At 43.3% G+C, this 11171-nt stretch overlaps 1 protein-coding gene across 1 annotated transcript in view; it reads right to left on the reverse strand.

Moving 5' to 3' along the window:
- Chrm2 (cholinergic receptor muscarinic 2) overlaps positions 1–10915 on the reverse strand; it is a 125794-nt gene extending 114879 nt beyond the window's left edge. Inside the window, exons 1-2 of the mRNA XM_036181662.1 lie at positions 10498–10915; positions 10112–10259 (exon numbers count right to left, since the gene is read on the reverse strand). The gene's annotated coding sequence lies outside the window, so the exon portion shown is untranslated. The remainder of the gene's footprint in view (positions 1–10111; positions 10260–10497) is intronic.
- Between the last annotated feature and the right edge of the window lie 256 nt (positions 10916–11171).

Raw genomic sequence — 11171 nt, forward strand, 5'->3', positions numbered from 1 at the left:
ATGGTACACACCAGCCCTGGGAACCTAAGTAACCTTACATATTTTTGCAGAAGCAATTGACTCACTGAGCATTGGGAGACAGAAAACAGATCCAAGGGAAATGAGCCGTGGATATATACAATGTGATGAAGACACTGAATAAGCCAACCTAGTGAACATCAAAAGAAAAATGTCTGACAACTTCCCTCTTTTATGGAAAGAAGCCCTGGGATTTAATCCAGACACTCCAATAACAGAAACACGCATTGTATTTGTTCAAATAAGAAAACTCACTGGAGAACAAATATAACCTCCTTCACTGTTAAAAAATAAAATTAATTAAAATTTTTGGAAACCCCTTGCAGAGATAGAAGCTGAGGAATCTTCATGAAGAGGGAGCATCTAAAGAGGAATGCTGAAGTTGTGAATTTCCTGCAGGATGTGTTATGTAACCAACAAGCTGCAAGAGAGAGGGGAACAATTATCACTTTAATTAATCAGGGCCCTGTTGGCAATTCCTTGTGAAAGATAATCCTTGATTAAAGGTGTCAGTGTGTAAAAATATTGACTGATACAGAAATACAAGAGTGTGAAATTTCAATTAATTGTACCAAAAATTAGCTGGTATTAACATTTACTAATAGACAGTTATGATTCTCAGGAGTCTTGGGGTGTACAAACAGTTAAGAACTGACAATGGACACATAAACAGTGAGAGAATTAGTCTACTGAAGTTTTACTCCTCCTGACAGTGAGGTCCTTTGGCCTTTTGTTTGTGTATGTGCAATGCACAAGTCAGCATTAAGTAAGAGCAACTATTTTATAGAGAGAGACTGTGGGAGTAGTTGTATAAAATAGACAGATACTAAAGAATAGCATTGTCACACTGCTTGGTTTTGCCCTAATCAAAAGAAATGCCACACATCTTTGATAAATAACCATGAACTATTTTATGCCTAAAGAATTCTATACTCAGAAGTCTTTTCAAAAATATCTTCCACCTATGTGCCCCAAAACAGTTCCTGAGGGACTTTTCATGCTCCACCACTTCCAGATATGAAGTGGACAAATTGGCCTCCTCCAGGCTACTGGCCAACACAGTGGTTCTGAGCCTCCACTCAGACTCATCCCTCTAAGGAGAGCTCTGTCTTTTCCATAAGTTAGTTTTCTAAGTGATGATTGCAAGTGAGACTTACCTCTATATTTGTCTTCCCTTCCTCTTGGTCCTTGTTTTTACCAGAGGCCAAATTCTCAAATGGGATGGCCTCTTATAAAGTGTGCCTGCTCTGCAGCAAAACGAAGCAAGGAAGCTTCAGAGTTCATGTTTTGTCTTAGATGTGATGCTGTGGAAATAGCCTCAGACTCAGATTAGTCCAAGTCATTCAGTGTCAGAAAAATTCCCAATTCTTATTAAGTTTATAAAGAAAAGGTAAGACATAAGTACTATAAAGGGTATATATATGAAAAAATATACCCAAAGAAATGATAGAGGTTGGAAAGTTCAATAGACCCATGGCACAGGAACTCTCACTTCATGTTTTGCTTTGCTTGGCTTGGCTTTGCTGTAGTAAGGCTGGTCATTACTGTTGTCACAGAGGAATAGCTCATTCACAAATCAGAAAAATCTGATAAGTTATAAATATTTAGTCCCAGAAAGCAATCATGGTCATTTAAAAATAAAACTGGACTGGGACTTCATATCTACACACTGGTGACAACAGCATTAAAGCCTTTGTCATCCATGGCACCCCTCCTTCAGTACCCTCAGGACTCAGGACACAGAAAAAGAGATGGATGCTACTAAGGTTTACATATAAATACATAGCTGCCCACTTCATTGACAGTATTTGAAAGAAAAGCAACTTTGAGGACAAAGCAAGGAAAAGTAGGGATCTGTCTAGAAAGTGGACTTTGGCCTTGGGGCCACTTTTTTTCTTCTCCATAAAATGAAACAAAATATTTCAGTCCAAAGAATGCAATTAGGGAATGAGAGGGAAATTCTACTTATTTCCTGTAGGTTCATGCAGAAGCCTCTTCCCTTTGAAATAAAGTCAAGGAATGTACAGAAATCATCAACTTGTTCAACAATACACATGAGTAATGTGTATAATATATTTTATTACCTCTACCAATCAAATTATTCTATGTTAGCATTTATGAAATATAAAAAAACGTCTTCAGGTAATTCTTTAGCTATCTAACTCATCCCTAGTAAAGAGCCCCTAAGAAGTTAATCGGGAGATAAGAGGCCCATCTTCCTCTAGTTTACTGGTAAGGAAAAGCATATCTGCCTTGTTAAAACAGAGGAAACATCTTCTTGACTAAGAGTGAATAACAACATCAGGAATGATCATCATAACATCCCTATTCATAGAGTATGTGCTTACTCGGTAAGTCTGCCTCTTGGGATCATCATAGTGCATGAATTCTTGTCACAGTTACAACTAAATGTCCACTGTTAACACTGAAGACAATTCCCCCACTGTTACTAACTCATCCCTGAGGGGCTGGGAAAAGGAAGAAGAAGAGGAGAAGGTACTTGTTCATTTGTTTCCCAGTGACAACCTAGACATTCAGCCACACAGAGGGTGGTGCAGGACAGCTTAGGAATCAAAGGAATATTGTGGGCTGAGAAGACATCAGCAAGAAAGAAAATGAAGACCACAGAAGGTAAAGAAACTGAAACAAGGCTTACAAAGGGAACCAAGTACTCAACCCTTCCCAGCCCAAGGCTAACTCTAAGGATGTAGATATGGGGATGGAACTGAGCTGCACGGAGATAAACTGGTATGCAGAAGACAGGCACCACCACCCACGACTGTGCTGAGTTGTTATAGTTTAGCATGCTGGAATCTGCCCTGGAAATTGAAGATTTTGGACCACACTGATAACTCTATCTGGATCTTGACAGTCTATACAGGGAGGCAAAATCTTCATGATAAAGTCCTATAGACATATTTCAGGGCTGAGCATTCTGTCTGTTTTTTCTCTTCAATTTCTAAAGTGCCCTTTTACTATAACATAATTGTACTTCATTGTTGCTCGCTTTGGGATCATATCAGGTATGTGCTAAAGATCTACATTCCTGGGAGTGTGGCCTGATTTACTCATAATCTCTTCAAGAAGAGCAGAGTATTATAGATATTCAACCTATAAATTACTGTCCTTAAAATGTCTCAGAAGGTAGTGCTGATTTAGCCAGTTCTCAGATCTCTGCCGTTCAAAGCACAAGCTATGTGTGCCGACTACTGAAAACTCATGTGTTTGTGTGCCTAGAGGTCACCACCCAAGGGCAAATGGATTCTTAGCCATCAAAACAGATGTCCTGCCTTTCTGAACCAAATGAAAACAGAACACTTCAGAACACCACCCCCTACCACACTTCAATTATCCATTTTCATTTATCTTGAAAATACAGATGCTCAGCCTTGGTGTGTCATTGTTCCATGTACTAGACATCTGAACCTGAGCTAGAATGTAGCCTAGGGAGATTTTTATACAATAAAATAGAAAGGAACTATGAATATTTATGGAGTTATAAACATCTATGCAAAAATTTTGTTAGAAAGTCAGTTAGCTATTTTAAAAAATCATATCTCATCACTTCTCAGCCTTTTGCCTAAGATTAAGTATAAAAACCAAAGCTTCTTATTGCTAATACATTATAAATTCATGATTTTCATCACTAATAAATATCTTCATTGTTCTTCTATTTTCCTTAATTTGAAATTTTAAGTTCTAGTTGTTGATTTATCATCAGTACCAGATTAAATTAGTTAAATTTGCAAGTACTTCCACATTGCAAACAATTTAGTTTGATATCCAAGAAAACCATTTATCCAAATACATAGAATGCTTTAAAATAATAACTCATGCCTTTCCCCTCTAAAACACATTATTATGACTATTAAACACCATCAATGCCATATTATTATTATATTGGTTTCTGAATATAAATGAAAAGCTGATTATGTGTTGTTTGTTGTAATAAAAATATCACCAGTGATAAATGAAAGGGAAGAGGGAGGAGAGGAGGAAATAAATGAGGAGAAAGAACATATTGACTAATGTTTATTTAGCATTTACTCTGATTGTATCGGGATATTAGCTATTGTGTGTTCTGTCTCTGTAGAATAGTGGTAAAGAAACATCAAGTAAAGATGCAGCTGGGTAAAGAGCCTTTATCAGTGCCGGAAGGACTCACTGTATCGGTGTTTGAAGGACTCAGTTGAGAAACTTGAGAAACACTGGAAGATTTTTAAGGAGAAAATGGCATGTTCTGATTTGCATTATAGGAAGGGCACTCTGGCAGTGAGAGTAGAAGATTGGAGAAACCAGAGAATGGAGGACTAGTTCAAAACAGCACGGCAAAGGTCTGAAAACCCTCTGCCAATGGAGATTTGGTGAGAGATTCTGGAGAAGCCCCAAAGGGAGCACTGGTTTGCTTTGCCACTCAACTAGAAGAAGCTGTAGAGTTTGGAGTGAGAAAGAGAGGAGAGCTGCTCTCAGCATATCAGGTTCATGTCAGTGTGTTGGGTTATGAGTGACTAACAAAATGTGTTCATTGTGGAGAAAGAGTAAAAACATCCAGCCATTTCCAGCAAGAAACCCTCACCATTCTCCAGGCAGAAGACTTTCGTTTTTTAAGTCCACAGACCAAAGCATACAGAATATTCTACTAGATTCTCCTCTGCAAATATATCAGTGCAAACAAACTCTCTGTCTTCCATAAGAACGTTTCACAATCATCTTAAGCATTAAAGGGTACAGTAGGTCTACCTCCTTTAATAAGAACTTTCTAGATCTCTGCATAGTAAACAGCATTTAACATACTTAGGAAACAAAAAGTATTCTTATAATAACACTGATTAAACCATATTAATTAAGTCTTATCTTACTTACGTCCATTTTCAGATTGAAATTAAAGTGCCTCCTAAGCTTTAAACAATGAGCTCCTCATAAACAAATCAGTGCGCTTCCTGACTTTGAACACCAGAGGGCATCATTAGGTGTAGTAAGCTTGGCTAGAGGGAGAAGGGTTGGGGGGAAAGAATTCCATTACTAATGACAGAAACTGATTCTTATAGTATACCCTTATCTACCATGAAGCATTACCATGGTAACAGCAGCAGCTAAGATGATTGTATATTTAGGTCATAGTATAAAAGGAACTTGAGCATGTGAGAAGAAAGAAGAAAATGAAATGAAGACAAGAATAGACAGCATAGAAGTTGCAAGCCTTCTCCTCTTCCTCCTCCTCAGCTGATAGCAGTTCACAAAGTCACATTTGCCTTGCAAAGCAGAAGTCCACAAAAAAAGCCTGATTAAAATTAAAAGAACCCATTGGAACTCAGAAACTGAGTGTCAGAAAGGGAAAAAAAAATGATAGAGAGCAATTCGTTCACCATAATACAAGGACGAGACAGCTAGAATGGACTTTGACTTATGAAGTTTCTCATGAAGTACTTAGATGTTTCACTTTGGGGAATTCTCTTTAACTACTTATCATGAGTTCAACCAGAAGACATTAGGATTCTATGTTGTCCTCTTGCCTTTTAGCTGAGAGGTGGATGTGGCACCTGGCAAAATGCCTGGTAATCTTAATGCCTTTGCTTTCAACCAGGGATAATAACTAACTAAGCAGAGTAAGCATGTTGTGCCAACTAAGAATCTAGTTGGCACTGACTCTTCTTTGCTGGGATGTAGGGGACCTAATCAGAAAAGGCAGAGTCAAATTAAACGGATGGAGAGAACATGATTGAAAACTAAATATCACAGTAATGTTTCCCCAAATCCAGGCAAAATACAAGATATGCCTCTGTATATAGTCATTTGGTGCAGTATCAGATAACCCAGGAGTCCAACAGGCTGTGTTTGCATCTTGGGGATGCAACATACTAGCTTTGTGATTTGGGGTCATCACTGGATATCTGTGACTGTGGGTTTCCACTCCTGTAAAATCAAGAAAATTGTACCTATGTCCTAGAATTTTTGCAATGAGAAAATGGATCTATTCAACAAAGATTTATTAAGTCCCTGGTACTTGCTTGATACTATTTAAAATTGTATGGATTTGTAGCAAAACAGATAATATAATGCATGTAAGCTGCTTAGGAAAGTTGCCGGGGATTTATCATAGTTTGATAGTGCCTAGGGAAAGATGACCTGCTTCCCATGATCCATACCACCTCTCTCTCTCTCTCTCTCTCTCTCTCTCTCTCTCTCTCATATATATATATACACACACACAGGAGCATGTGTGTACACATGATGTACATATTATCACACTAGAAAACAACACAGCAGTGCCTAGGATGTGCAGACAGTACACTTGCACTACTGACCACTAATGAAAGGGGTTGGAACGTCTGCTCAAAGAACAGAAGGAAACAGAGTGGGGACAAATGAGATGTTAGTAGTCACAAGGGGGGATATTAACAGGGTTTTAGACACATGAGTCCTTGAGGGAACACAGCATGGACATCTGAAATAATGTATCAGTGCAAACATAATTTTAATGAAGAAAACCAGTCCTTCAAGGGAACTCTGCTTGTCAGTTGTCACCAATTAAAAGAGTAAAAGAAAAAGAAATAAAGACATCTTAAGATCAGATAAAGCAAGGTCTCTAGGTAGATAATTGGGAACATTGTTTCACAAAGTGAGGTGTCAAGACCAGTGTCAGGAATGGAGGCTGAACCATGAACCATGTTCTATTAAGGTCATTTTCAGAAGTCCCTAGCCTATTTCCTTCTCTTTTCTCCCTCGTCTCTTGATCTCTCCTGCATTCTGCTCTAAATTCTCTTATTCTTCTACACCTCCTTCTGCTTTATTTATTGCTGTGGGTCTGAGAGACTCGTTCCTTCTTATCAGTCAGCTTGCTCTATACTGACCACTGGACAGTCACACCATCAGTTAGTTCTTTTCTTGCCGGACAGCAGGCTGGCCACCTCTAAAGATGCTCAAGCCCTTCACCACTCTTGGCCCTGGGGATGGGTTGCTCTGGACTGGTAATTGGGAAATGGTCCTCTAAGAATGTGTCTTATTGCCTGGCTGGGGTAGTGGTGGTGGGGCTGTTTAGGCAAAGAAAGATATAAAGTCACTTTTAGAGAAATCTATCATTTCTGTTTTTAAAGATAGCAGTTTATGCCCCCTCCAAAAAAGTGATTGCTCATGGGACTCTTTGCAGGAAGATTTTCAAGTATATTCTAACCGTTCATCTTTTCCACAGCTGCCTCTGAAGTCAGTTGAGAGCTTCAAACATGTTTTCTGGGTTCTCATGCACTTGAAATGATAGGGATATTGCAATGCACATATTTTCTTCCTCCAGTTCCCCTGCAGGCACCTTCAGGCACACTTACATAAGCACATATCATTTCTCCTTTTACAGGATGACAAAACATCTGTCATACAGCCTTCTCTGACTTCTAGGTCCTACGACTTCCCTTTTCCCATGTCCACTCCACTATATTCCCAGAACTTCCAAGCAATAGACAAAGATGGACAGAGGTTCCCATCTTTTATGGAATCTATTTTGTCTTTTTAAACATACTTGCCAATATTCTATTATCTCAGAAAGTCCAGAGAATGGATGAGAAATAGCTTATCAAGTATATTGCCAAAATTTCAAAACATTATTAATAACAGTGTGACAATCAGAGCTCTTCTGGCTTTAACGTGACTTCCCTAGTCCCTTTCCTAGACAAAGATGTGACACGGTTGGCACAAACGTCTTCCATCCACTTGACTACAGTCTCAAAAGTGCCCTTTCTCAATTGGAACCCAATACAGTTCTCAGCATGAAACTGTATCTTGGCTAAATTGACTCGTTTTATCTCTACAGTCATCAGTGTCTTTGTAATATTCTTCAAGACAACCTAGAGACTATGAGGGGTTTCAATGTTAAGTGAATCAACATCTCCATTATTGCTTGGTAATGGAAAATGAATATCAACCTGTACACTTATCAACACAGTTAATTGCAGAAAACATTGTGAAAGCCTTTGCCCTACAACCCAGAGTTGGTTAACCCAGAGTTTCTGAGCTCAGCTGATTCTTTGAGAGAAGACTTCTGAATCCAGGCATATGCCAATTGCAAGGAAGACAAGGAAGGTGCTGGCCCACTCTGGCACTCTGTCATCAGACTATTCTGGCACAGATTGGAAAAAATAAAAACAAAAACAAAAACCTGCAACTAGTTTGGCTGGGGCAAGGCACCCAGTGTTGGAACAGGAAAATCGCCTCCCACTGCACCTCAGAGGTGTTCACCTCTCTGAAATACCCCAGCACAGCCTCCCTACTGCACTGTTACATCAAATTACCAAGGTCTGTCTGAGTGCTCTAGGATTTCTCCAGGGAGTGGGAACAACTTCCCTCACCACTCAGCTGGATCAAGGCAGAAGCCAAGGCAAAGATGGCCCAGGCTGCAGATGCTGGGGGGGAATGCCCAATGGTGCCTGGGCACTGGAGCTCTAAAGCCTACATGGCAGAGCGCTGGGATGTGGGTTTGTGTTGCTGGCTGCTTATGGCTGGAGGGGCTGAACATCATAAGATTTTCATATGCCCACAGCCACCCAATGCAAAAGAAAGAGCAAGAAAATCAAAACTAGACGAAGGGGGAAAAAAAGGAGTAGAGAGGAATGTAAGTCAGCATGGGAGATTCCGGACCCGGAGCATAGGAGCGAGGGGCGAAGATTTAACCTGCTCCCTTCGCTCCCGCCCTCACCCCCACCCCATGGGGAGATTTGGAGCAGTGGGGTTGCCGGAACAGACGCGCAGAGACCCGTGAAGAGACACAAGGACATGAGAGAGCATCTGGGGTGATGTGTCGGCGGGCATTTCTACTTGCCTTAAGCGTTTACTTCCATGTTTCTGCCCTCCTCCCGCCTCTTGGCAGCGAGCGCTTCTCTCCGCGGGTATATGCACACAAGCTCCAGAGTCTGCATCACAGAAAGGGACTGAAAGACCGGTCGACCCCCCCCCCCCCCGGACTATTTTGTGGCTCTGAAGAGCCACGAGGGAGCAGAATGACAGAGATAGAAAGGGGGAATGCATAGGATGCGTATATCAGAGGAGAGAGGCAGAGTTTGCCCCCTCACCCCTGGAGGTGTCAACAATTTGGGTGAATCCTTACCCCTGGAACTCTCTACAAAGCAAGCCTCTCCTCCTGCTCAGCTTGTGACCCTCCAGGGACATGGAAGGGTGGAGCGCACAGGTGGAATTTCTGTGTTGTCTGTCTGCAACTGGGTTTGGACCGCACCTCACAGGCTCCCAGAGCCACAAGTTAGTGGGGATCGCCCAGCTCCGCAGATGCCAACAGTAAAGGTCATTTGCGGTACAGTAATCCCCTATCTACGACCTGCAAAGTGACCCAGTACCCGCCATGAGTTGGGTGGCCAAGCTCCCGCAGAGTCTGAGACTTCACCAGCTCTGGACTGGGATCCCTTCCCTCAGCCACAGTGAGCAATCAACCTTGTGCGCCCCCAGAGGAAAATTGGCTTGCAATTCTCTCTTCCTGGGAACCTTCCCTAGAACCTTATTTCCCCTGCCCTTTTGGCCAAGGTCCGTGGACCGCAGCAGCAACAAACCTGTCTCTCATGAGAAGGCTCTCTCTCCCAAGGCGGAGTCACACGATAGTGTGGAGTGGGAACGCGAATGTGAGGGGCCTCCACCCTAAACGCAGTGTGCTCAGACCCTAAGGGGTTGGAGCTAAGGGGATTGAGCGGCTGGAGAGACTGAGCTGTCTTTGCCTTCCCCAAAGCAGCATCTGGAGTTGGGGATAGGGATGGGGGATGAAGAGGAGAAAGGGTCAGATGTTAAGCTCAAAGACAGAGCCATGCTAAGGTAGCGCCGCTCACAGGCAGCTTCCGCCACATTTCCCTGGACTTGGCGACCCCAATGGTACCCCAGTCCCAGTTGTGCCCCCCCCCCAGATCCGCTAAGGTATGTGTGCTCTCCGGCAAGCCCCAGATGCTAAAGTTTCCATTGGAAAACCTAAACGTTCAGAGGACCACCAAACAATTCCTCCAGACCCAGCCCCTTTGCGGCCAGGGTCCGGTGATTGGGAGGAGCTGCAAGGTACCCGGGCCCTTGGCGTGGGCAATCGGAGAACCTGGCGGTGTGGCATTGTCTTTACCTGTAGTTGATTTAGTCGCCCAGGGCTGCGATCTGGTGGAGTCTGGCCGGAGCGAGGAGCCTTTGGCGGGCTGGAGTTGGACCCGCTCTGACGCGTGCTGCACAGCTTAGAGTCCGCAGCTAGCCGCCTGCTCTCCTTCTCCCTGGATCTTGCAAGAGAAAAAGAGCAAAAGATTAGTTGTCCCTGTGGCACTTAGACGGGTGGGGCGGGGGAGGCGGGGAGACTGCGGACCCTAAGGCTCTGGGATAGCTGCGGGGCACCTTACATCCGCCCTGCAGCTTGGCTAGACTGGGACCCAAAGGGCTGTTCAGACTGGAGTTAATTTGCCTCTGCGCGCCACCTTCAACATCACACCCGCCAAAGACAGACAAATAAGACTTTCAAACCTGGCTTTCAGGGAGATGACCGTGGACACCGAAATAGAAAGGAGACTTGGATATGGCGAAGGGCTGGGCGGACTTCATTTCTTCACCCGAGTGCCGGGAAAGTAGTAATTAGAGTCTGTGAGCCGCGCTCTTCCTCTTCTCCCAGCGCCTCTGGCGATTTCCTAGTGGGAACTGCGACTTCAGGGCTCTGGCCAAGCCCGCAGGCTGGCGTGTGCGTGTGCGTGTGCGAATGTGTGTGTCTGTGCCCCCGCGTGCCTGCTCCCCAGAACGGGTCTCTGCGCCCTCACCCGCTGTGTGTAGCAGCAGAGCAAGAGTGGTGTCTCTATTTGTGCGTTTGTGTTCGATCAGCTGCAATGGGCGGACAGTTTCTGGAGAGAACATTTACAATTTTCTTTCCATCTGACTGGATTAGTTGCCATTGAAGGGGCTCCTCCAATGAAATCTTCTCTGCGCTCTGATTTGGCGGTTCTTCCGAGCAAATATGACAGCTTTCTCTCCCAGCTCTTTTCTGCATCTCTCCACGTCCGAGTCCCCAGAGCCCAGCTCTCCATCTGCAATTTCGACACCACAACCTTTGCAATCACCACCACCACCCCTAGGTCCCATGCCAGCAAGTGCCCGGTTGCTACAAAGGTGACAGGGCACATTGGGAAGAAGGCTTGTTGATGGCAGAA

Source organism: Onychomys torridus, chromosome 3 (genome assembly GCF_903995425.1).
Source record: "Onychomys torridus chromosome 3, mOncTor1.1, whole genome shotgun sequence".
Classification (NCBI taxonomy): domain Eukaryota; kingdom Metazoa; phylum Chordata; class Mammalia; order Rodentia; family Cricetidae; genus Onychomys; species Onychomys torridus.